We start from the raw sequence: 24855 nt of genomic DNA on the forward strand, positions 1-24855 counted from the left end.
AGATTGCTAGATTTTTTTAAATGTTTGTTTTACAAATGGCTCGTTTATACTTAATAAAATGTTATTTTAATGTCGTATTGTGCCATTCGTAAGTTAACATTGGCAATAGTTATGTTTGGCAATATTTTTTCCATCAGCGAAATTTTTTTTTCTTAATATTAAAACGACTGCAGAATTATAGATGAATTTTAGCAATAAGAATTTAACACTGAACAAAAAAAAGATATTCCATCACTATATCTCGCTAAATATACATATACAAACATATACTTTTGTTAAAATGTTTAAAAATATACAGACTTTTACTATCTCTAATAAGATCATTTTATTGTAACAAATTCACCCAAGAAATCTATTATATTGTAGAAATATATTATAGTATTCTTCTATTAATTTGTTGTGCATATGCAGAATACAATATTTTAATGGTATTAACAATAAAATCTTACTTTATTTATAGGCAATGTGGACTGTTTATATTAAATTCAAAACATGTACTACTGCGGTACCATAGTGATAAAGAATTTTATCGTTACAATTTACTTTTTTCATTTTTGAAACCAATTTGATGCTGTTACTTTTTCTCTTAATCATGATGTTAATAAACATTGATTACTTCTACAATTTGTTTTATTAAATCCTTAAATAAATGTCTATTCTTGAAGCGGAAGTTAATTTTCGGTAATACGAATTTGCCTCATAGTTATTCGAAAGTACCTTAAGAACAGCTCATGTTACGTCACCATAGTTTATTTTACAATTATTTCTATAAAGTAAAGATCCCAGGAAAAAGTTGCAAATTCATTATTATCAATAACATGAATCCGCAATCGGCATTGTACTTAAGTTTTTAACTAGCAATAATTTTAAAATAAACGGATGGTTTGTTACACTAAAACGAAGTCGCCTTCTCCGATACTTAAAATTGAAAAAAATCAACAGTTTCCCTGACGGATTTCTGCCACGGTGGCCAATCTCCAGAAAGTTACAACTACACATGATATATTATAGTGCGTAAGTGTACAAACACTCTATTTCCACACTCCCGACCCATAGTTCGATGGGCTGGCAGCATTTACACGACCGGCGGGACAGCTTAACTTGCTCTAACGGAGGCACGGAATCAACGCCAATATCTAAAATCCGGGCTGGTGCTTAAAATTCTTGATCGAAAAACCTAATACATAGGCCCGACCCGAGGATCGAACCCAGGACCTCGTGAAATGCAGTAAAACATGGTAACCACAAAACCAATGAGGCAGTAAGGTTGCAATACAACGTCAAACTGACGGACGGTCTAGTTTTACTAATAACCTCCGTGTGGATAATTATAACCGTCGCTGTCGCTTTCGTTCGCTAATAAGTTAGTTATTATTATCAACCCACTACCGGTCCACTACAGGAGACGCTTTTCAGAACGTTATGGAGAACTCTCATTTACGTATGCAGGTTCCTCACTGTTTTTCCTTCACCGTTAAATCAAGTGATATTTATGTTGCTTAAAATGCACATAGCTTTGGAAAGTGGGGATCGAACTTAGCCCCCTCGAAAGTTCTGACTAGTCAATCTTGAACAGCACCACAAAGCACAGTAAATATGTAAATATATGTATAAGCTAAAGTAGCATGGAAACTACGTTCACACGTTGGAAACACCATAGTTTCCGACGTGTGAACGTAGTTTCGTCGTTCGAACGCAGTCGCGGGCTAACCAGTTAGGCGTGTGGCAGTAGTATTTAACTCCGCTTTAAAATCGAACCAGGACCCTCCTTTTAAGATCACTGCGCTCATCATTGCACCAAGCAGGTAGAGTACCAGCAAGTGAAATTGCTTTCTAGTTATGAAAGCAGCTCTGACAGCACAAAAGTAACTATTTTAATTCGACGTATCAACAACGTATCATGCCAAAGGTCATGTAGCCTCGGGTTATTAAAAAGCTTTGGATGATGTCTGTATTGAATTATCATGAGATAACAACCAAGCAACCGCCAAACACGCAAGCCAATTAAATTAACCTCAGCCAATAATGAAATGAAATTCAAAGGACTAAGTTTGTGTGACTGTGATATTAAATATGCATCTCTATACTGAAAATGAATAGTAAATCTATTTATGGTCGTACAAGTGAGAAATTCCTATCTTAAGACTTGAGCAATGGGAATTGGCAATGTTCCGAGGCGAGGCTAGCGCGCACCGGTGCTGAGGTTGTAAAAGCACCGTTATTCTTATTTACCGTGCGCATCTCGCTTTAGGCGCTCCGTGTTAGCTTATTTTTACAATATATCTATCTACGAGATGCACGCATGTTGCGACACAGCTTCGTAAGTTTATTTATTGATCACTTTGTTTTATTGTTGCCATCTATGGAGAACTTAAATTTACGGTATTCGACGTAGGCGAGTTTTTTTAATAGAATTATAAAAAAATTATGAAAAGTGGATCATGTCACTATTGTCTAGGTATACGTAAGTAGTTACTTATGTAGGTAAATAATAGGTATTTGGCTGTCTTTAAAATTGTAATGAAAATATATAGTCAGTAAATATGTTAGTTGAAAGCTAGTGCAGTTATAGTTTTAAAAGGTGCTAGTATATCTAGTAGGTAAGTTTTTAACATCAAAATTGTAAATTATCATAAGCTATCCAAACTATTTAAAAATACCCTGGGATATTAAGGAAAACATTTCCCCGGGCAATTCACACTTGCCAGCCAAATAGCAATTAGGTAAGAGGAAGCAAAGTGTTTCGTGCAGATAAGTAGACTGTAAAATGAGCATGTTTAAGTGGCCACACCCTCAGGGCGCATAGCTGTTGGTGGTGGTGGCCAAATTACAAGATTGACAAGTATCCTTACGCCTATTCCTTACGCCTATTCCACATTTGAGATTGGTATAATATTTAGTATGTACCGAGATTTAGTTTCATTTGAATGTTTTTAGACTAGCGATCGTAGAGTATTAAGATATAGGTAAGTACTTTTAAACCTAAGTTATTTATGATCTACCATTGATCTTCTACAACATTATTAAGTCGATGGCAAGCAACTTTGAGTTAAAATAACCAAATGTGTAACCAAATGTGTGTGTATGTGTGTAGGACTTATATTGCAGCATCAAAAACCACTCCACTTTAGTAGTGTATCTCGGACAAGCGACACTTCATTCCATTGGGCAGTTGACAGTAATTATTTTACCTGTAATGTTTTAAACGTATACCATAAAATGGGAAAAGTTTGTGAGTTAGCAACATTCTGAGGGTGTGAGATGTGTGTGGTGGGGTTTTACAGTTTTTGGACACAATACACTGCATGTAATAATGGCTGAATGAGGGTTCTGTATGTTCTTAATTCTGTGGTGTGTACTGTGTCATATGTTCCTATCCGTAATAAATCAAATTATAAACGTGTATCAAATTATAGGTGTGCTTGTACGTAAAAGCCATACAACAAATAAAAGTACCTACGCATAGTTTTATTTTAATAAAACCGCGTAGACGTAGGGAATGCCTTTTCTTTCCCTGAGGGTAAAAATTTCTATCCCTATTAGTTCCTCAATTTCATAGTCGAAGTCAAAGTCAAAAATATATTTATTTAAGTAGGCCCATAGATGGCACTTATGATGAATGAATAATATGGACAAGGCAGTGAAATGATGGCGATAAACATATTCATAAACTTAAAACTAAACATTACAAACCTAAGTGCACTGGTCTACAGGTAACCTAAGCCCACAACAAATTTAGCCGGGGGTTCTTTTTTGCTATCACCATCTCACATTGTCATTTAAAATTATTAGAAGAGCTACCTGGTTAAAGCAATAAATAATTCACGACCAAGCATTTTGATCGTTTACGTTACTATTTATACTATATCTAAACTACCGGTTGAGATGTCCAAGAGGTCAACCGGTAGTTTATTGTAAAATTATATGCAATTTCCTAAATTCCTAAAAATTACTAATTTTATGTAGTATGTTACAGTATATTTATAAAGTGGGTAAATAATTAAACTTTGATTAACAACCAATGTTCATGACATTGAGTTGGTGGGTATTTTGATTGTGGTACGATACGATACGAAAGAAATCTCATTACATAATTGATAAACGACTAAAACACCGGGAGGTATCTTTGCATCGTTCGACTTCATGTATGACTGCAGTACATCGATAATGCAGTGGTATTTATATAAAAATACTCACCAACTCAATGTCATGAACATAAATATCTGGCAAATATGAATTTATAGTTATCAAAAATTTAATCATTTACCCACTTTATAAATTTACTGTAACATAATAATTAAATATAATGCTTAGTAACTTGTAAAGCTAAACTAAACTAAATAAGCTAACTACAAAATAAACTAATTTTACGGATTTCAAAATTTCGAGTAGTTTTACACTCGTTTTTTCTCAGGGAGAGAAAACGAGATCGTTTTAGAATACCCTCACTACCTACGTCTATTTTCTTATAGTTCTTTAGTTGATTCTATTTTCTTATGTTGTTTAGATTAAGGTTTGCAATGAGAGAAATCTGAAACGGTTACAAGGCCAGACACATACCCACACCCAGAGATCTCTATATACCGAAGAAAATATCTGACTATTTTCTATTTTGGAAAGAAATTAAATATTGTTTACGTTAAAAGACAGGTAAATTATTGAGCGATTAGGTACTCGTAGGTATTCCAACGACTTCCGCTGAAGTCCAAGGTCGTTAATTGGAATGCTGCAATTGTATGTACATTGAACCCATTTTTTGCCCCGCTATAATAATTACGATCACCTACCATTTTATTGAAATGAGTCAATATTACCCACGTTTCGATAAATACCAATATCTACTTAATAAGCAGTTGCCCGTGACTCTGTCTGCTCATATATCTGCTTTCGAGACTACAAATACTTTAAGAAAAATAAACCGACATTCAGTACCAATACTAAACATTTTCTACAACATTTTTAAGTTGGTTTCAAGTAAGTTTTGGTTAAAGTATGGAAAATGTTAACTGCTAAGTACTTACCTTTTACCAAATGGTTGCTTTTTTCGATGCAGATGATGAAATCGTTAAGGAGTTCTTTCTCCTTGCCCTTGACCATCCGCTTCACTTCAACTTATGAATTGTGTCGAGCATAAATTGAATGGCAACCATATTAAAGTATTCGCACCTAAATCCACTATATACCTACTTATTATCGAGTAGTTCCGACGGCGAAGCAAAGGTTCTTTCCGAAAGAAAATGCACAAGTAGGTAACTATAATAGCTTTGATCGCTATACGCTTGCCTTTAATATTCAAAGGGGTCCCTCGATATATCCAGGAATCTACCATCAAAGTTTGACCAATCGATCAGCCGATCATCAAAATGCTTACAAATGTGTTTTATCATCCACCACATATAACTTCCCCTTTTTAAAATTCAGAAAGAAAAAGGCTGTGAAGTTTAAGCTAACCGTGAGTAATCCAATAAAATTCAAAACAGGAAGCTACTTAAGTTAAGAATATTAAGATGTAGTCTGGGAAATAACAAAATCTGAAGGCACTCGGATGTATCTGATAATCTTGTTTGAGTCCAAATACTTATTATTTTATTTAAAAAAAATATCTCGGAAACTACAAAAAACACGGAACATGGACTATTTTCGAATATGGAGCCTATTGTTCTTTGGAACGAAGTTGACATGACGTGTGACTACTGAAAGGTGTGGTATACTATAAAAAAGATATACGTTTTAGGTACAGTACAGTACAGTTTTAGTACAGTTTGTGGATTTGTCTAGTTGCCGCGGTTATTAGTAAATTAATCATGGTGTTCATTATACATTATGGACTTCTGCGTAGCGAAAGCACCGCAAGTAACGTCACCTTCTATCCAATATTAGACTTAGAACTTTCTTAAAACTTCTTCCTTTAACAACGATAGCAACACTATTAATGGGATCACTGCATAGGTAGGACTATTAGATATAGGGATTGAATACCTAACTAGGAGCTGTGACCCGTGTGGGTCGCAATAATTATGGGTGGCACTGTGTTGTTATGCATTTTAAATCACAAACATTAGACAGGCACAAAAATATATGAAAACACTATGTCACATAAAATAAAAAAAAACGTAAACATATCACATAAAATTTACATACAAAGTTTTCAGCTATAATATTTTAGGTATCTTGAAACCAATATATACGAGATAGAGCTTACGTATGTAATTAGTTATATACTTTTCCTACCTACCGCGTACAAACACTCTTAAATAATGCATGTCGCAATAAGTAATTTATTTTACCTACGTAATTTTTTAAGTTGATTACATCGTTTACTTACGCTCAACATATTTTTCCGTGTCTTCATTCTGGCTTCGCGTTTAATAACGCTTTTTAGTTTTTTCAAAAGGAAATACATACGAATTAAAATTTATAAGTGTATTTCTAGGTTAAGTTGCAAAAAATACCCATACTAATTAGAGGCTTAAGATTATCGGCATTGATAAAATACTATACGTAGTGAAAGCTTAATCAGATAGGTATTCTGTTTTCAAGGTAACTACTCTCCATACCTAGGCCAATAGAAAAATCTAACACGTTTCTGGCGCTTTATATATACTTAAACAGTTATAAATAATTCTTACCCATGTTTAGTTTTTATTAGTGCGTTTATTCGAAATTTAAAAGTGCTTATTTTGACGTCTGCTTGTTATCACTGACGACGGACAAGTCAGCGCTTAACGTTGTAAGACATCAGTTAAGAATTCGTGAAACATTGTTTTCTCTAGGAATCATCTAAATCACTAGGTATCCGATTAAGGCGATTCCTAAGTTTAGTAAACCAGTAATTGATTTAATATTTATTGGTTTATCCTGGAATGTCTAAAAAATACTGTTTGCCTCTTACCTCCGAAAGCCTCAAAGGGAAAATTTAAATTAAGCAGAGATGATTAGAGGCTAACGGAAATATAGAAGAAAAATTAAATCCTTTTTAAAAGTTGCAAAACACTTGAAAAAGCCAAATAACCCATCTCAAACAAAATGAATATCAAATAATTATCAAAGCTTTTCTTCTATTGTACGGAAATATTCTAGTTCTTACTTCTATCAATCAATTCCACGTGGATTGACTATAGCAGGTAGTGTTCCCTCAGGATAAAAAAAAAACTGATTACCTATGCACGCCTAGGTACAATTTATTTAACTTCTTTCTAATGATAAGACTATATTATGATTTTTTTTGGTACGTGATTTCTATGATATGGTATGGAAATCTTGGAGCGCGAATTATGATTAGCTTTTTGGATGTTTATTTAGTTTAGGTTTTTGCAGATAATCTGCTTGTCTAAACTAAGCGCTTAACTGAACTCGATTTTATCCACGTAAATTTCGGTATTTCACAATACTGGAACCGGGGATACCGAGGTTTGTTTTTGGGTAATAATGAGTACTTTAATCATGTGATATATAACTTTTATGTATTAACATTATTATTTTCAGCGCACGCCAAATGACGAATTTTATAGTCAAAATTTTACTACTTTAGGTTACATTATCGCGATTTTCTTAAGGATCTCTATTTTATTGTAAAATGTGTTTTACTATTTAATGGACTGCTAATTGCCATAGGTCTGATTCACTTACACGGCGGCATTTTTACTTTTAGCATTTTTATACCCGTCGTAACTTCTAAACTATAGAAATTTACAGATACATAATCAATCTTAATTATAACACTAATTATTTGGATAAAGATCATGATAGGAATGTCATCATCTTTCGGCTGTAACAGTCTGATTGAAAAATTTGAACAAAACGCGGTTATTGTGACTCTACTATAACAGTTACACATATGGCGATCCGAACGTTTTTTTATCAGCAATGAGGATTACTTTTTACATGTAACAATTATTTTTATGTATCGTTAATAAATTTCGCGGTGCAGGCAGTCGGTATGATTTTTCTGTCATCTTAAACAATCATCGTTATATTTCAGACAATTTAAAGAAAAACCTAATGTATTATATACATATAACCTCATGAATCACTTTGTCCATTCGTAAAAACCGAATGAAAATCCGTTCGGAAGTTTTTAAGTTTTTCGCGCCCAGACAGGCTCACGCGGAGGTGGACTTTGTTTTTATAATATTTAAAAGCATAAAGTTAAGACTAAGAGCTCTGTACCATAAAACTTAAAAGTATTAATCCCCGTTTTACTCCTTTAGGGATTTATTATTGATAGTCTAATAGTAGTAGGTAATTCTAGGCGCACCAGTTAAAGCTCTGTCCCCCGTTATACTAATTTTTAGAGCTATATTTAGCAGGCGTTCCGTTTTGTAGGTGGTAATATGTTTATAGTGTCGGTAAATTTAAATAATGTCATTTAAATAGAAGGAATTCTCCCAGAACCATTGTCTTATTGTAAATTCAGATACGATAGGTGAGATGCTTAAGGAATAATGACCAAATAACGGGCGCAACCTTGACGAGCCATTTGGCTCATAAATGACTGTTCTACTTCCGTGCGAAGGGATGTTAGCACCTACCAAGAAATGCAAACCGCATTGCTGATTTAGCGATATAAACATTAAACACACAAATTATTCGTTATCGGAAGATAAAATGAGTCACTGTAATGAAAAGGGGACTTCCATACAATTTTATTTAATTCTTACCGCTTTACCTACTCCTTATCAGTAAACAGAGTGACAGTAACAAAGATATCGGTATTTAACAAGCCCACAGTTAACTTAGTCGGTTGTTCTTTTTGTTATCACCATCTCACATTGTCATTTGAAAATATTTAAGAAGCAACCTGGTCAGAGCAATTGTTCACACCCAAGCTTTTTTATCGTTTACGTAATACTAAAATAAGACTTTTCTATAACCTTTCGCTTTGAACTTTTTTAGACACATCCCCAATATATCAACCGGTAATTTATTGTAAAATAGTATAAAATTTTCTCTAATCGAATTGCTTATTTCATGTATGTACTGCACTGCAAGTTTATTTTTGCTTCTAACGTTCAAATGTTTATTTTTGTAAACATACAATAAATTTTCAAATATGTATTGGCTATAGACTGTCATTATTTGAACATCTTTAAATTTATCTTTTAATGACTCTCTTGTCCCCATTTTATAGATCGCACGAACAGCCTTCTGCTACAGCACGAAAATAGTGCCAATATCAGTAGCATTTGCCAATATCAAGGGCTAACAGTTTGCCATTTCGGGTCCAATATTATTCAGTTAACTTACAAATAGTACCAGCTTACACAAGTAATCAATGAATTGTCTACTGCTGGACTAGCTTTTACCCACAATCACTTCGCTGGGCAGATGGGTTGGTGGTCGCAGAAGATGGTAGTGGTAACATAGAGGATGATGCTGCCCGTTCTCGGTCTTACTCCTTTTGTCGCATCGTACTACAACCGCGGGAAGAGAAGGGAACTGTGAGAACTGTATTTTAATCGACCGTCACCACACGGCACCAATGAAGTGTTCTGTAATTACCCCTATGGTACTATCAAACTACTATTAGGCCACAGAATTCAGAACATAATTATCATAATTATTCAGAATTTTGTGTATTAGCTTTCAAAGTGAAAAGAAAAATATCAGCACATTATAAATTGCCAGTTGTTCAATAATAATATTATGCACCACATCTCCATGTATTTAAAATTTTATACTTAGCCAGGCACTTCAACGGTGAATGTACGAACGACTTGATGTCACTTTTAGATAGTTATCTGTTCTGTGGTTGTGTTTCCCTTAGATATATTTTGTACATTATTTAGAAAATGCAAATATGAAGAAGATGAAGAAGTAATGTTTTATCCACGGAACAGAAATGGAGGTTTTACTACTTGCCGCTCTTTCGCACTGGGTGGCCGGCAATAAAAGCATCTAACCAATCTTTTCTTATATTTCCACGACATAAAACTACTTACCCGTAGTCCTTATAAATAAGATATCCACTAAAAGTTATAATCAAAAAGGCAGAGACGCAAAAACTCCATTATAAAAATGTATTTTTTTGTTACAATCAGCAAAAAGTATGATCTTGTTCGATGACCCAATCTAAAAAAACACAATATTCCTACCAACAACATCTCCTTTTACAGAAACAAGTCATCTCCTTTTACCATACATATCCTGTAGGTAAATAGAATCATATAATACCTAATGGATTACGAGTTAAGCGATAAAAAAGTCGGGTGTAAATTCCTCAAACTAGACAGCTAATTAGTTTTTAGCGAGTATGGTGATAGTAAATAAATAGCGCCTAATAGTTTAAGTTAAAGAATGAAGTTATCACCATCACCACATATTTTTTTAAACCGTTAGTGGAAGATTTCGATCATTAGTTTTACACTATATCGATGGGTGAAGGCGAATCGTCCACACGCCGTCCTTGGTTTGATTCTCATTGATTTTGAAATAATTAATTTCGCAGGAATGCATATTGTGATGTAAATTTTGCCATTCCTACAAAAGCGTAAGAGTGTGTAGTCCTTTTGAGTTCGTTGCTGTGCAACAATTACAATGTATCAGAGGATCAGGGCCCTGTTGTCAACGCTACAAAGAACGTGCATGGCCAATGCTTACACACACAGCCTTTATTTTTGCCCTCGTCGTAGACGTGGAAAAAGCTAGCATGCTAAGGAGTTCTCATAAATTTTCAAGTCGTTTCCGCAAAGCAGATTGAATAATGAATGTGCAGATTAAATAATTGTTCGTGAATCGTGCGTTGAGCTTTTACGGACATTTGCTTGCGCATCAATTAAACGCATAGAGGACAGCTGGGCAAATTGGAGTAGTTGCTCAAAAAGGCAAAAAACGCCATTATAAACCTCACCTTATCTGTATCGATACGAAAATTTAGGTCAAATAGCAAAGTGATGATGGGAATAAGAAGATTTTAAATACTTTATCGGACGAGCTTTGGCTTTCATTGTTTGAAATTTATTATTTATTTCAAACAGAAAATACAAAAGTATACTACTTCACATTACACGGCACTGTTATTTTTTCATTAAATATGAAAATGTATTAATATCCAAAGATAATTAATTAGGGCAGACATTTTTTAATAAATCTACAGTCAATATTTTAACGTATTAGAATTTCACAGCACAATACACAATTATTAAAGAACCATGGGCTTAACAAAGTCACATTATCTACGTATCCCATGACTACCCATTCTCCCCGTTATAGCTTAAATACGAATGTATGAGTTTCCGAGTAATTAATAGATGTTAGTATTCATTCCTTGGTGGTAATAATGTTCGAGTCACAAGCACGTACTTATTTAAGGAAGTCATAAAAGTAATGTTATTTTATTAGAAAGTTAAGTATATCAAATATTTTAGCTTTAATCCAGAAACACTTCTAACATGTTTTCAATCATTATTTATCAGTCTGCTAATTCTAAGGTGCCCCTGAATCACCTGTCTAGTCGGGTTTATATTATCAACACCCTAATAGTTCGCATTTCTTATACCATATATAATAAGATAGAGTTAAAAACCTCGCATATGTATTTATTGCAAACTTTCCAATCAATTCTTCATATTTGCCTGCGCCCTGGAATAAGTGATGTTATGTATCTGGTTATTTAGCTATTTTATTAAAACACATTTAAAAAAAAATTTATGTTGTAATAACCTCGTATGTAAGTACATGCACGTGATAGAACGCTTAATTATCCAAATTATAAGTCCACCTATTATAGTTCTTGTAGGCGTTGATTTAACTTGCATAGCGCGAGATGTGAATGTTAAATGCTCTCAATTAACATTTTTTATCTTAATAACTTAACGGAAACTTTTGAATTTTAATTTATCACAACTTAAACGTAGCAAATTGGCCGGAATGTGTTTTATGTTCATGTTTATCATCAAAAGTTATAAAGGAACGTTTATATTTTCGTTATAATGTTATATAGATTTTAATTGATTAAGGAAAAGAAGGTATCTATCGTAAAATAGTAGGTATACTTTTTGTAGATTTATTTTTCTGAAATTAGGTTGTTATTCATTGCACTTAGCCCAAACTACAGTTTATTTTATTTTATTACGTAATTTCTTCTTGCGCATTAAAGGATATTAAAGGATAGACGGAAAATGGTTCGGGGCAGAAGTAGAGTCTATATATTTCTAATAGTAATTGTAGTTGATTTTTAAGTGCCATCGTACTAGAACGCTAAATTAATTGGCGAAAGTCTTTGTCGCTAGACGGTCAAAACCTCCTACTAGACCTTCATAACTTGCCCCAGCGATTGAAGCCGGGACCGCCGAATAATAAGCATTCACCACTGCCCCGAAAAAGCTTCAATACAACATGCATACAATATGTATTTTACAGTCAAGATAAATTGTATATTACTAAACAACAAATTATCAAATGAAATCTTTGAAATGGCTCTCAACAAGTCCAAAATTTATATAAAACGTAGTTTTATAGATAAATCGGATTACATAAAAGATAACAAGGCTAGGGTATAAATTGCTCTAAATCATAGCTAAATATTAATTGACTGAGAGATAGAAGAGATAGAAGTTTTTCTTAGCATTAAAACTAAGAAAAACTTCTTTAGTTCGGGCAATGTTTTTAGGGCATTAAACTAAAACTAATTTGGGAATACAGAATTAACAACATACAGAAACCGTGTGTTAAACGACCAATTTTGAAGCATCAAAAACCACTATACTTTAGATTCTCTTGATATGTATTTATATCTCTGTAACTTATCAAAATTAAGCTTAATTTGCTATACTCCGCGAAAAGCAGGAGAATCTGTGTGGTGTAATTTATAATTTCTTCAATCCTTATACCCCACACCAAACAGATCTTCGGCAATATACCCTCTACGCACGTTTCGCTCCGAAACCGGAGCATCATCAGGAGATGTTGACTTTACAATGAATAATTGTTAAGTGAAAAATTCGCTTTTTTTTGCTTTTTCGGAAGGACACTTGCCGATAACCACCTAAGGGGTTGCTACGGCGTCACCGGGGGAGTGGGGCGAGCGCGAAAGCTCGCCATGAGAAGAGCCCCAGGGCTCGACGACATCGGGGGGAGTATGGGAGACGTCGACCCGAGGGTGCCTCCTGCGAGGACTCGGACCTCGGCTCGGTTCGACTTTAATCTGACTGTTGGTGGACTTTTGGACTAATCATTGTTTAGTCCGAACGCCCCCGTGACCGTGGTAAGGATCCACGTCCGGATAACGTCAGAAATCGGGGCCCTCGTCTTCGCCGGCGAAGACGCTGTGTATGTTGCGTGTGTGTGTGTTGTTGGGACACGTTGTCGGTAGTTATTTTGTCGTCAGGGTCGTCAAGGTCAATAGGTCTAGGGGAAGAGAGCGTACCGTCGAGACGATAGCGAAATGTGCGATCGGTGAGAAACGCTCGCAGCAAACGAACGAGACTAGCTGGCACGCCCAGATGGTGCAGCTTGTACAACAAGCCGGCGTGCCAGACCCTATCGAAGGCCTTGGCAATGTCTAAGAACACGGCCCCAGTGGGGCCCATGTGTCTGTATCGATTGAATCCTGCCAGTATGTGCTCCGTGAGGCGGTGCGCTTGGTGGACGCAAGAGTGCTTGGCTCGAAAGCCGAATTGCTCGTCGTTGAAAAATTCGCCAAATGTGTCGCCTTTTATACCTTTCTGACCCCCACCTAATCTATCTAAGCCCCTCCCACCTCATTAGTGCCTCTGAATATGTTCAATAGAGGTGAAGTTGATAAATTTATTTGTTCGTTTAGTAATTCGAACCTCCCATTCCTATGTTTAATAATTTCTAATTGTTCCCTCAAATCAAGTCCCAACCCTTTGTCGCAAGCATGTAATATTTCGTATGAATGATTACTGGTTACGTTATGTCCACTGTCTAAAAGATGTTTTGCAAAATGAGATTTTTCAGGATGGTTATGATTGAAGGCTGCCATATGCTCTTTGTTTGTGTCTTTGTGTTCTGAATGCCACGCCACATATGTGGGTCAGACCGGACGTAAATTTGAAACACGTTACGGTTTCGGAGCGAAACGTGCGTAGAGGGTATATTGCCGAAGATCTGTTTGGTGTGGGGTATAAGGATTGAAGAAATTATAAATTACACCACACAGATTCTCCTGCTTTTCGCGGAGTATAGCAAATTAAGCTTAATTTTGATAATATATCATGGATTTCCGCAAAGTAACGCCTGCTTCTATCCAATATCTCTGTAACTACTTTTTTTCTTTGGTATACAATAAAAGTGTATTCATTCATTCATTCATTCTCATTCTCTTCGGTTAGTCACTCCATTCCATTTAGCAGTTGTCAGTAATTATTTTACCTCTAATGTTTTAATCATCATCATCATCATCACATCAACTGGGAAAAGTTTGTGACCCGCGGATGTGAAGTGGGATGTGCGCGGGGCGTTTTCACTGTTTTTGGACACAATGCACTGCATACAATAATGGCTGAATGAGGGTTCTGTATTTTCTTAATTATGTGTTTGTGATTAAATAAAATTCTTAAATTTACTTATTAAATATTTTTTAAAATCATGGAATGCTAAATTCCTCGGCCGCGCGTCTTTGTCTCTGGCTTCGGCTGAAGTTACAACTTTATTCCTCAAACTTTATTCCTAAAACAACAATCTACCAATGCATACATTTAAACAATGTGTAAAAACACATTTAATACAGAGAGGTTTACTATAAACTTGATGAATTTCTTAATGACAAGGATCTCCCGCAAGATTGAAAAATTATTGTAAATGTTGATGTTGGAAAAGAGCAACTACTGAGTTTCTGGCCGGCTCTTCTCGGTAGAATCTGCTTTTCCAAACCCAGACATACTTGACGTTTCAAAAGTGCTATTTATGTTATGTATTTCATAAAGTAATACCAAATAGTAGTCTTTAAATACCAAAATGAATTTTGAATTTTAAATTCATCAGTAGGTACATTCTTTACGCCATTCCCAGTCGCATCGTTTTTTTGTATGATCGCTTTATGTGTAGTAATATAATTGCATTCCTGTTCTAGCAAAACGTAGTTTTACTAAACTTCGTTCCAAAGCGAATGCTGAAATAAACATTAAATCTAAAATCTATCTAAACCTCAAATACAGGTTTCTGGCAACCCTGGTAACTACATGTATGCGTCACTGTCAACGGACCTAATTTAATCGGCATTTGTAATCGATTCTCACGATAGACATCGCAATAGGAATAGGTAGTATACGTAATTTGCACGCTTCTGCAGTACGCAGCACCATTGCATTTTTAAACATATTATAGCGTATTTATAGGTGTACCAAAAATGTAATGCAATGTCAGTTAACTTGATTCACATTTTAAATAATTGAGTTCTTCTAGTTTATCCCATCCTATCTTTGCATAGGTATAAACAATAGCAATTATCTAAACTAATATTATAAAGAAAAAAGTTTTTTTTTTTATTATCTTCTCATATTATGCACAAGTACGTAAAAGCAGCAGCATTAGCAGCTTTTGTGTTCTAAAATTTTATTAGATCGCCGGTAGAAACAAAATTGGTTTACATTAGTATCGCAGAATTAATTCTTTGAATAAATGGTATTCGCGCAGCCGTAAATACTTTTTAATTTAATCCAATCGGGAATTTAATTTAGAAGTTATCGCCATTTAAAAATATGAATCTAAGCTTTTTCTATTTACAAGAAATCTTAATTAGGCTTTATTTACTATATTATAAACACCATTTGTAAATAAATTTGTGAAAAATATTGGAAACCGAATCCAATTTATATTTGGGACGAGTTGGGTACATAAATTATTTGTACTATGTAAAGAAGAGATTTCAAACGTTTAAATGTCCAAAAAACGTTACAACGAATCTGAGTTTAATAGTTGAGGGAAAGTAGTCGTGTCGTATTAAAATTAAAATTAAGTAGTAAAAAAATTGTGTGGGGTAAAGGTTCCGTTACAAAAATGGTAAAACGTACACGTAGCAAACGACGCGACGAAGATACGAGCGATGGTGCGACTTTATCCGTCTGCCGCAACTTAATAAATAGGTATAAATTAGAAATCTTTTATTAGATTCTTGTTCTACTTTATTCAAAAAGAATTAAACATATTTTTATTGTTATCACAGGGCATGAGAAGAGTTTAGGGCATATTTCACGCTGGCCAAGCGCAGATTGGTAGACTTAACACGCTCATGAGAACGTTTTGGAGAACTTTTCCTCACGATGTTCTCTTGCACTGAAATAGCAAGTGGTATTTAATTGCTTAAATTAAAAACACACATAACTACGAAAACATAGATGTGCGTTCTGGGGATCCATACCCCCAGAGAGGGAAGCTGAAGTTTAATCCACTAGGCTATCACAACTTTATCAGTATTTGAATTAACGTAACAAATTATAAACATAATATTTACGATTTAATTACACTTTATTACAATGAAGCAAGCTTGCAATATAATTTATTGATCCCTAGTGAACAATTCATTGCATTAGTATAATTCATTCCCCTGAGTCCCCTTGATGTAATTTATGCAATTTATGCAATATTTATAATTATAACATGTCTCATGGGTGTAATGTAATGTTTGACCAAAGCTCGCGAGGTGGGTATCTGAAGAAATTTTTTGTGAGCTTTCGCTAGTTACTACCTTCTAAAAAAGATATTTCCAAGGGATTTAACGTTGCCTATGCAGTAAAGCGCTAACTTATAGCGGAATGAAAAAACACAGCCGAGTTAGGAGATAGGCTTTGTCCACCTCATAGATAATACCCAATACCTGATAGTTCACCCCCTTGCTACTATTAGGTATGTGACTTATGCGAGAGAAGGCCAGTGCCCATCAGCAGTGTCACATTAACAGAATGTGGATGCGCTTGATTGTAACAATAGGAAGATCTACACGACGATCAAACAGGACCGAGGTATAACTATTCGATGAAGTTATATATATGGTAAATTTTTGTGAACATTTCAATAGCGAGATGCAGGATCTTTGTGGCGCCATCTAGTTTGGTAATCTGGAGACCACTACAACAACCATTTGAATAAATACATAGGAAATAGAAATTATGCAATGAATAGGAAATAAGGAATTTTTTGTTTTTTTTATAAATAAACTAGCTGACCCGTGCAACTTCGTTGCACAAAATCGGTTGTTACCGGAAAACACAAACAAAATGACATTTTCTAAAAATGAATCCTAGCTAGATCGATTTATCGCCCCCGAAACCCCCTATACTAAATTTCATAAAAATCATTGGAGCCGATTCCGAGATTCCATTTATATAATTGTTAATATATATATATATATATATATATATATATATTAACAATTGCTCGTTTAAAGATATAAGATATACTACGACAATACATACATCGCCATCGAGCCCCAAAGTAAGCGTAGCTTGTGTTATGGGTACTATGATGACAGATGAATATAATAATGAATAATATACAAAAATACTTATAATATACAGATAAACACCCAGACACTGAAAAACAACATCCATGTTCATAACACAAACATGTTCCAGTTGTGGGTATCGAACCCGAGGCCATGGACTCAGAAAGCAGGGTCGCTGCCCACTGCGCCGGCCGTCGAAATAGCAAAGGGAATAGCAAATGCATCTAACTTGACCTACAGAAGTTTTTTCATTATCTGTGTAGGAATATGTTGGAGTTTTACCTCACCTACCTAAATAATGGTACCCAGTAGGTTTTGTACCCGAGCTTCTCCGAGGGAGTACTACCGCTATGCTTATTTAAGCTGTCAAGCAGCGTTGCTGTAATCCGGTCTAAGTGGTGTGATTGCTGGTTTAATTACAGGCACATAAGGCTTTACACTGACGCCTCAGGTTGATGGACTCAGGGCGGCACTTTTGTAGGACGTGCTCCTTGCATGCCCGAATGGCCTTATACTAACCATTAGGTTAGGTGTCTGCTTGCTCCGTCAATTATTACTATACAAAAATAAGATAAACATTAGTCTGTGGAACGATGGCGCTCATAAGAAACTCCCATAAAATAGGACTTATTATTGAGTGTAATAAGACGCAAATAAATATAGAAGCTTTAAAAAGCTTAATACCTTCTAACCGTATTTAGATTGATTTTTGTGTTAGACAGCTCATGTCATAAATATGTCTTCTAATAATTTAAAATGACATTGTGAGATGGTGATAACAAAAAAAAAAAAAACACCCGGCTAAGTTTGTTGTGGGCTTCTTCTTAGACCAGGACGCGTTTGGAACCCTCGTAGCTTTAGTTTTAAGTTTACGAATGTGGTTATCGCCATCATCTCACTACCGTGTGGTTCTTATGTACGCATCAAAAGTGCCACCTGTGGGCCTACTTGAATAAAGATATTTTTGACTTTAAGGAAGATGTAACAAAAGCAAAAAAGTCACTAGTCCTTTGGCTAAAACCCCCTATAGTTTTTTTTTTTAAAAAAAAAACCCCCTTGTTTACCCACTCAGACCTATTCCTAGTAGTGAATAATTGAATAACTTTAAACAAATTATAATTATAATATAATGGTCAACGTTTTTTTTTATCATACGCGTCAATCCTCTTTAATTTTATTATTGTATGATACTACGAATCATCATCATCACCAATTATTATTAAACGAAATTAAAATATCAACGAAACAAAACAATTTGTGCAAATTATAGTAGATTATTTTAATAATAGAAACGATTTTCTGACCCAAAAAAAACTTGGGTAATTTAAAGATACCGATGACGGGCATCAGGTGATATAAAATCTTGAAAACGTCACGGTGTTGACATCATCATCAGTTAAATATCTATCAGACATCCGGTTTCTGATCCCGCGGTATCAAAAAACTCAATTACCTATTCTTCTTTACCTACCAATGATGATTACATTTGTACTGTCAGTTTGTAGTTAAATATAATATAAAATGTAAAACCACTGCTATCTTATGAAATTACTATGTATATTAGATCTTATAAATATATTATATACAACTTAATGTACCCTGAGTCTTCGTCCGCATTAATTACGGAACGCAGCGTACTGGTACATAGTCTACACCTACCTCTATACATCAGATACCAAAACCAAGTTTTTTGAATCCTACTGGAATTGCCAAATAGACCGATGATATTAAGTTCGGATAGTATTTCAACATATATAAACAAACGACTAAGTTGTGGACGAATAATATATCTTCTTCTTGCTAATGGAGCTTTAATCACCCACTATTCGAAACCTTTAATCACGTAAACATTGTCAATCGTAAATGCCAGTCCCGAGGAAAGAAAGCCAAACGGGAGTAGCCCGTTGCAGTTTAAAATACTTTAAATCCCCTATAACAAATTAATGCATCAACAATGTGTGGCTTTAACAGCTACATATTTGTCAATGGCGCTAGATAAGCAACGTTGACCGAAGTCCGTAAATAGATGAGTCAAAGACTCATAATAGCCCGGAAATGGATAGCCCGTCTTTGGAAGTTTTAAAGAAAGGTCTCAGCTTATCACTAACTAAGAATAGTAATAGTTAAACGTAAAATCGAAATCGAATCTTTAGTTGATTTGTATCCTAAACAAGAAAATTTCTAACATTTTTTATTTAGTCCTCATAAATGAGGCAACACATTATGTATTCATTATCGTTAAGCCATATGTGAGGAGTTTGCTGCTTTCCGCTGAGGAGTTCTGTTCTGAGATAGGGATCTCTAATCATATTCAACAAATCAACACAAAATCCAAAGGAAGTAAGCTGAATTTCTGGATAAAATGATTCCTATGTCCTATCGCGTAGTATGAACTGAAACCGTGCAAAGTTTCATTCAGAAGTTTTAGCGTGATGCGCGGCCGTGATACACACAGAAAGGCAAAAATGAAAAAAATACAGTTTTGGCTTAAGTATGTATTATATAGAGTACAGTCCAAAATTTTTTTATGATATCTTTAATGTACAGACACATAATACTTTTATTATAAGTGGGTATAGATAAACCGGTACCGAACAATAGGCAACAGGGAGTACAAATTTATGTAGAGAATTATTTAAATTCAAATTCGACGAAATTTCTTTAAAATATAAGTTTTGTTCGACGATTAAATTTTTTACAAGGTTTTTTATTTAGTCGTGCGTTAGTTCGGGGCGAGTTAGCTCATCCGCCAACCATTTGGGTGGTTTTTGTGATGATGCCGTTTGAGGAAGGACTTTATAAACACGATTCTGTATACAGGTTGAGGTTTAAGCAGTGGTTATTAGACCAAATTGTCGGTTTTCTTAGAAGAAAACTGTATTAAAACAGAGGTCCAAAAAGCCTCGCTTATATACGAAAATAAAACACAATTCTTAATCAATTATTTTTATAAGAATAATCTGGTAGTAATTAATTGGCGCTGTTTCTAGTTGAGTTTACACCAAAATTTTAATAAAAAAATACTAAACGGGTATAAATGGGACTTTTATAGTCAAACTAAACCTGGTAGGTTCATCTTAACCTGTTTATTTATGAAATCAATCAAGAGTAGGTACATATTTTACTATGGCAACAAATTATGCCTAAATACATATTTGAATAATATTAAAATTTGTCGTTTTTCTCAAAATAATTAGTGAAATCCAATAATTTCTTCAACCAATCTTTATACTACATCGGCAATGTACTCTCTACGCACTTTTCGCTCCGAAACCTGCTCGTTTTGGTGAAAAGTGTAAAGATTAAAAATAATAAATGACACCGTACAAGAGTATAGCAAATTAAGCATAATATTCATGGCATGTTTAATTATTATATTTAAAGTTGATATACATACACTTTAAAGAAAATGAAGCTTGTAATAATAAGATACAGGAGCATGTAGTAGGTACCTACGTCTTCCATTGAGAAGCTTTTTGTCACAGTGAATATTCATTCATAAGAGTGAACGACGCGAGCGGTCACGCGCACGCGCAACGCGCGTTACATTAGACATCAACGCTCCTAATTACTGAGAAAACAAAACTGACACTTCTCATTACTTGTATGAATAGTTATAATTTACTGAGAACTCACATTTTATACTATTAAAATGTTAAGTCAGCACAGGATACCGATATAAAGTTTATAGCATATCATTAGCATTGTAATAACCAAACAAAGTTTGTGACGGTAACAATGTTCTCTATGTATATAAACGTATGTATTACAGGCGCAATATTAAGTAATGAATAACAAAGTCTCCGAGACAACACACTGCGGGAGGTCCAAAGGGAAAACACTCTAGAGCGTGAGCAGCTAGGTGCGTTTTCCGGCATCGGTCACCGGTTCCATTAATGAACTTCGTTATAAAATAAGCTGAGGACCCTTAACTGCCACCCGGCGAGATTGCTTTTCGTGGTTGGCGTCTATTAATAGTTATTTATAGGCAAAACTTAAAGAAGTGCGAAACACAAGTTCAGCGACTGTGACGAATGCTCGCTTCAAATAAGTTTGTTTCTTAGTCATACATCATGAACCTCTTACAAACGTTTGTCGTTCAAAATAAACATTATTATTTTTTTATTGTTTATTTAGTATGACTGACAGACTAAAGATAATAGTTATCTTTCTCTCTTTGGAATTATTTAATATAAATTTCATTTAATTATCGCCTAACTTCGAATCAAAAATGAAGAGAGGAGTTAGAGGTGCCTTACTTTACGGCTAAGCATGCGCGCTCCATTTTAAGGACGCTTCACAATCGCGCAAAGCCGCAGAGAAAGTGTGATCATTTTTCGCGCTTCGCGTTGCGCTTTTTTTATTTTTTTTTACAAGGGATCCTTGACTGCAACCTTACCTGATGGTAAGAGCTGATGCAGTCTATGATGGTAGGCGGCTAACCTGTGAGCAGTATGGCAGTTAAATTAAACCTATACCTGGTTCTAAACAGTTTTTACGCGACGTAGTACAGGAACGCTCAATCGCTTGGCGGCATTGGCGCTTGGTGTCGGTAGGGTGGTAACTAACTAGCCACGGCCGAAGGCTCCGACTGGACAAAAAGCTCCGATTTACGTCGGTTTTTGCACGCTACAAAGAGCGTGGTTGTCGCGGTAAATTCACACGCGAATGTGGAGAGAACAAAATTATAAATAATTTAAATTTTAATAAAAAAATAAGATTTATTATCTATATAATAATAGTATGTAATACGTATAGAACAATTCAGATTATATAAATCAATACAAAGGGTCATTCAGCGAGTGATGGAGAGGGCTATGGTAGGAGTATCTCTAAGTGATCAAAATAGAAATGAGGATATTCGTCGAAGAACTAAAACTACTGAAATAGCTCAGCGAGTCGCAAAGCTAAAGTAGCAATGGGCGGAGCTTAAAGCTCGGATAAGCGATGGATGTTGGGGTCCCAAGGTGTTAGAATTGTGACCCTGAACCGGTAATCGCAGCGTTAGGCAGCCCCCAACGAGGTTGACAGACTAATTCAAACGAGTTTCCGGAAGCTGCTGGAAACAAGAACCCCAGGACCGTGGATTCTGGACCTCCCTATAAAAGAAATTTGTCCAGCAGTGGACGTCATCAGGTTCAAGGGATTAAGATGATGATATTATATTCAATTTAAATAGTGAATTTAAGAAAAGGACATTAAAATAGAAACGGAATCAAGGACACTATTAACAAAGTTTGGCTTGGTTTATAAAAACTATTTTTTTTAGTATAATAAGTGTTAAAAGAAAGATTTCAGCACATGAACGTAAAGTATAGTTTTAGCTCTATCAAAGAAAAAGCAAAGCTAAAGATTGTATCCGGTTTGAGTTCTTTATTTTGTGTAAGTCAAGCCAAATTAAAACCTAGTACACACAAAAAGTTGTTTAATGGCTTTGAAATTACAGTTAAAAAGACACAGTCCACATTCACGTAGCGCTAAAAGTTTTACGAGTACAATAACGTTTTAGATGGTAAAATGCATATTATCTAGTTCAAGTCAGACATATTTATTTTGTAGTAGTAGTAGTATGTAGGTATATCAATTACGAAGTTAATGATACAAATGTTATGGCTAGAGTGAAATTTATTGGTATTAATTAAAATGCCCGTTCAGTGAAATAAAATAAAAATTCGTATAATAAAATAATAATCAGTTACCGTATCCATGCCTAGTTATCAACCTACTAAATAAGACGATTTAGCTTTCCGGTACGATGTCGCGAAATATTACGAACCGAACCCACTTGTTTCAATTCCGAAATTTAACAAATTTTAGTATCTTGCCTTTCGTTCGTTCAGTTCCGTTCGGCTCAACCATTATAGCGATATTGACGAAATTTGGCACAGATATTAGCTTGCAATATTGACCCTGGAGATAGAATATGCACCCTGGAGACGTAGGATACCCTGAGAATGAGAAGCAACGGGAACCATTTTCGCGTACTAAACTTTGTTACTTATATTGGGTTTACCAGCTAAATAAATCTTAAAAAACATGTTCATAAAGATGTACAGAAAGAGAAAGAGCTTGTATTTTGGAGGAGTACGTGGTTTTACCATATTTTGTTTGCCCGTAAAATGAACGATTCCTACGGGTTTTTTTTTAAACAAACGAACGCGGATGTTGTTGCTGATAACATTTAACTCTCACTAGTATATTATGTGATCACACCGTGAAATGCATATATTTTTAAAATCAAAATTTCTGACACCATTATTCTAACAAATATGTTTTTAGTTTTCGTGGATAGTTTTGTCCTTTAATGGAAACAAACGAAATAGTTAAATTGTGCCATCATACATTAATATGACAAGTTGTTTAAAATAATAATTCTATCCAGATACAGTACCAGGATAAGATAATATATTACTTTAGTGCGACCCTGGAATGACAATCAAGCCTTTACCACCATAAAATACACCCATATCGTATTTCTTAGGTTTGAAAACCTTTGACATAACATGACAGCCATTATTCATAAATTACGATCAGTTTCATAGTTCAAATGCTTATTGTCACATGGCGTGCCCATTTTGGACATTATTCATGTTTATGCGTAGTGCCAAATTGTTCATTTTGTCCATTAATTAATACATTATTACTAGTAATTTTGATATTGAGTTCTTATTAAATGCTTACGAGTACTTCGAATTATTATAATTCTTTGCTAAAACTATAAAAGCTAATTACAGTAATAATGTTAAACTTACTTAATGTCGCGAACGGCTTATGGGTACGTACTCATGGTTATTACCTCGTATAGAGGCTCGTAATGTCTTTGGATAAAAATAAGTTTTTAAAAGAAGATTGTAGGTACTTTTAAAGCATCCGTTGATTTAAAATATTGTTGGGTGTAAAATAATGTGATAGGATACAAAGCGATGACAAAATAGCTAATGCACTAGACGTGAGAACGCGCTAATGACAAAGAACTTCGATATCACGTCTGGTTTACATGGCGCGCAGGAAAATAAAGTTATTTCTAAACAGTACAATCACTTGAGTAAACGTAATTTATATCTAAAAAAAAGTTGACGAATACTGGCGCAGGGCCCCTGCTTTCCGAGTACATGGCCGTGAGTTCGATTCCCACAACTGGACACATGTTTGCGTAATGAGCACGAATGTTTTTCAGTGTCTGGGTGTTTATTTGTATATTATAAGTATATATATGTATATAATTCATAAAAATATTCATCAGTCATCTTAGTACCCACAACACAAGCTTCGCTTACTTTGGGGCTAGATGGCGATGTGTGTGTTGTGTAAAAAAAAGTATTACTATGCAAGTACAAGCGGTGAAAGCCTAGTGGGTGAGGCTTCGGGTTTCCTTTCGTAGAGAACGAGTTCGAGCCCCGGCACGGACCATTGACTTTTCGGGAGTTATGTGCGTTTTAATTTAAGCAATT

The sequence above is a fragment of the Pararge aegeria genome, chromosome 6 (genome assembly GCF_905163445.1).
Source record: "Pararge aegeria chromosome 6, ilParAegt1.1, whole genome shotgun sequence".
NCBI lineage: Eukaryota > Metazoa > Arthropoda > Insecta > Lepidoptera > Nymphalidae > Pararge > Pararge aegeria.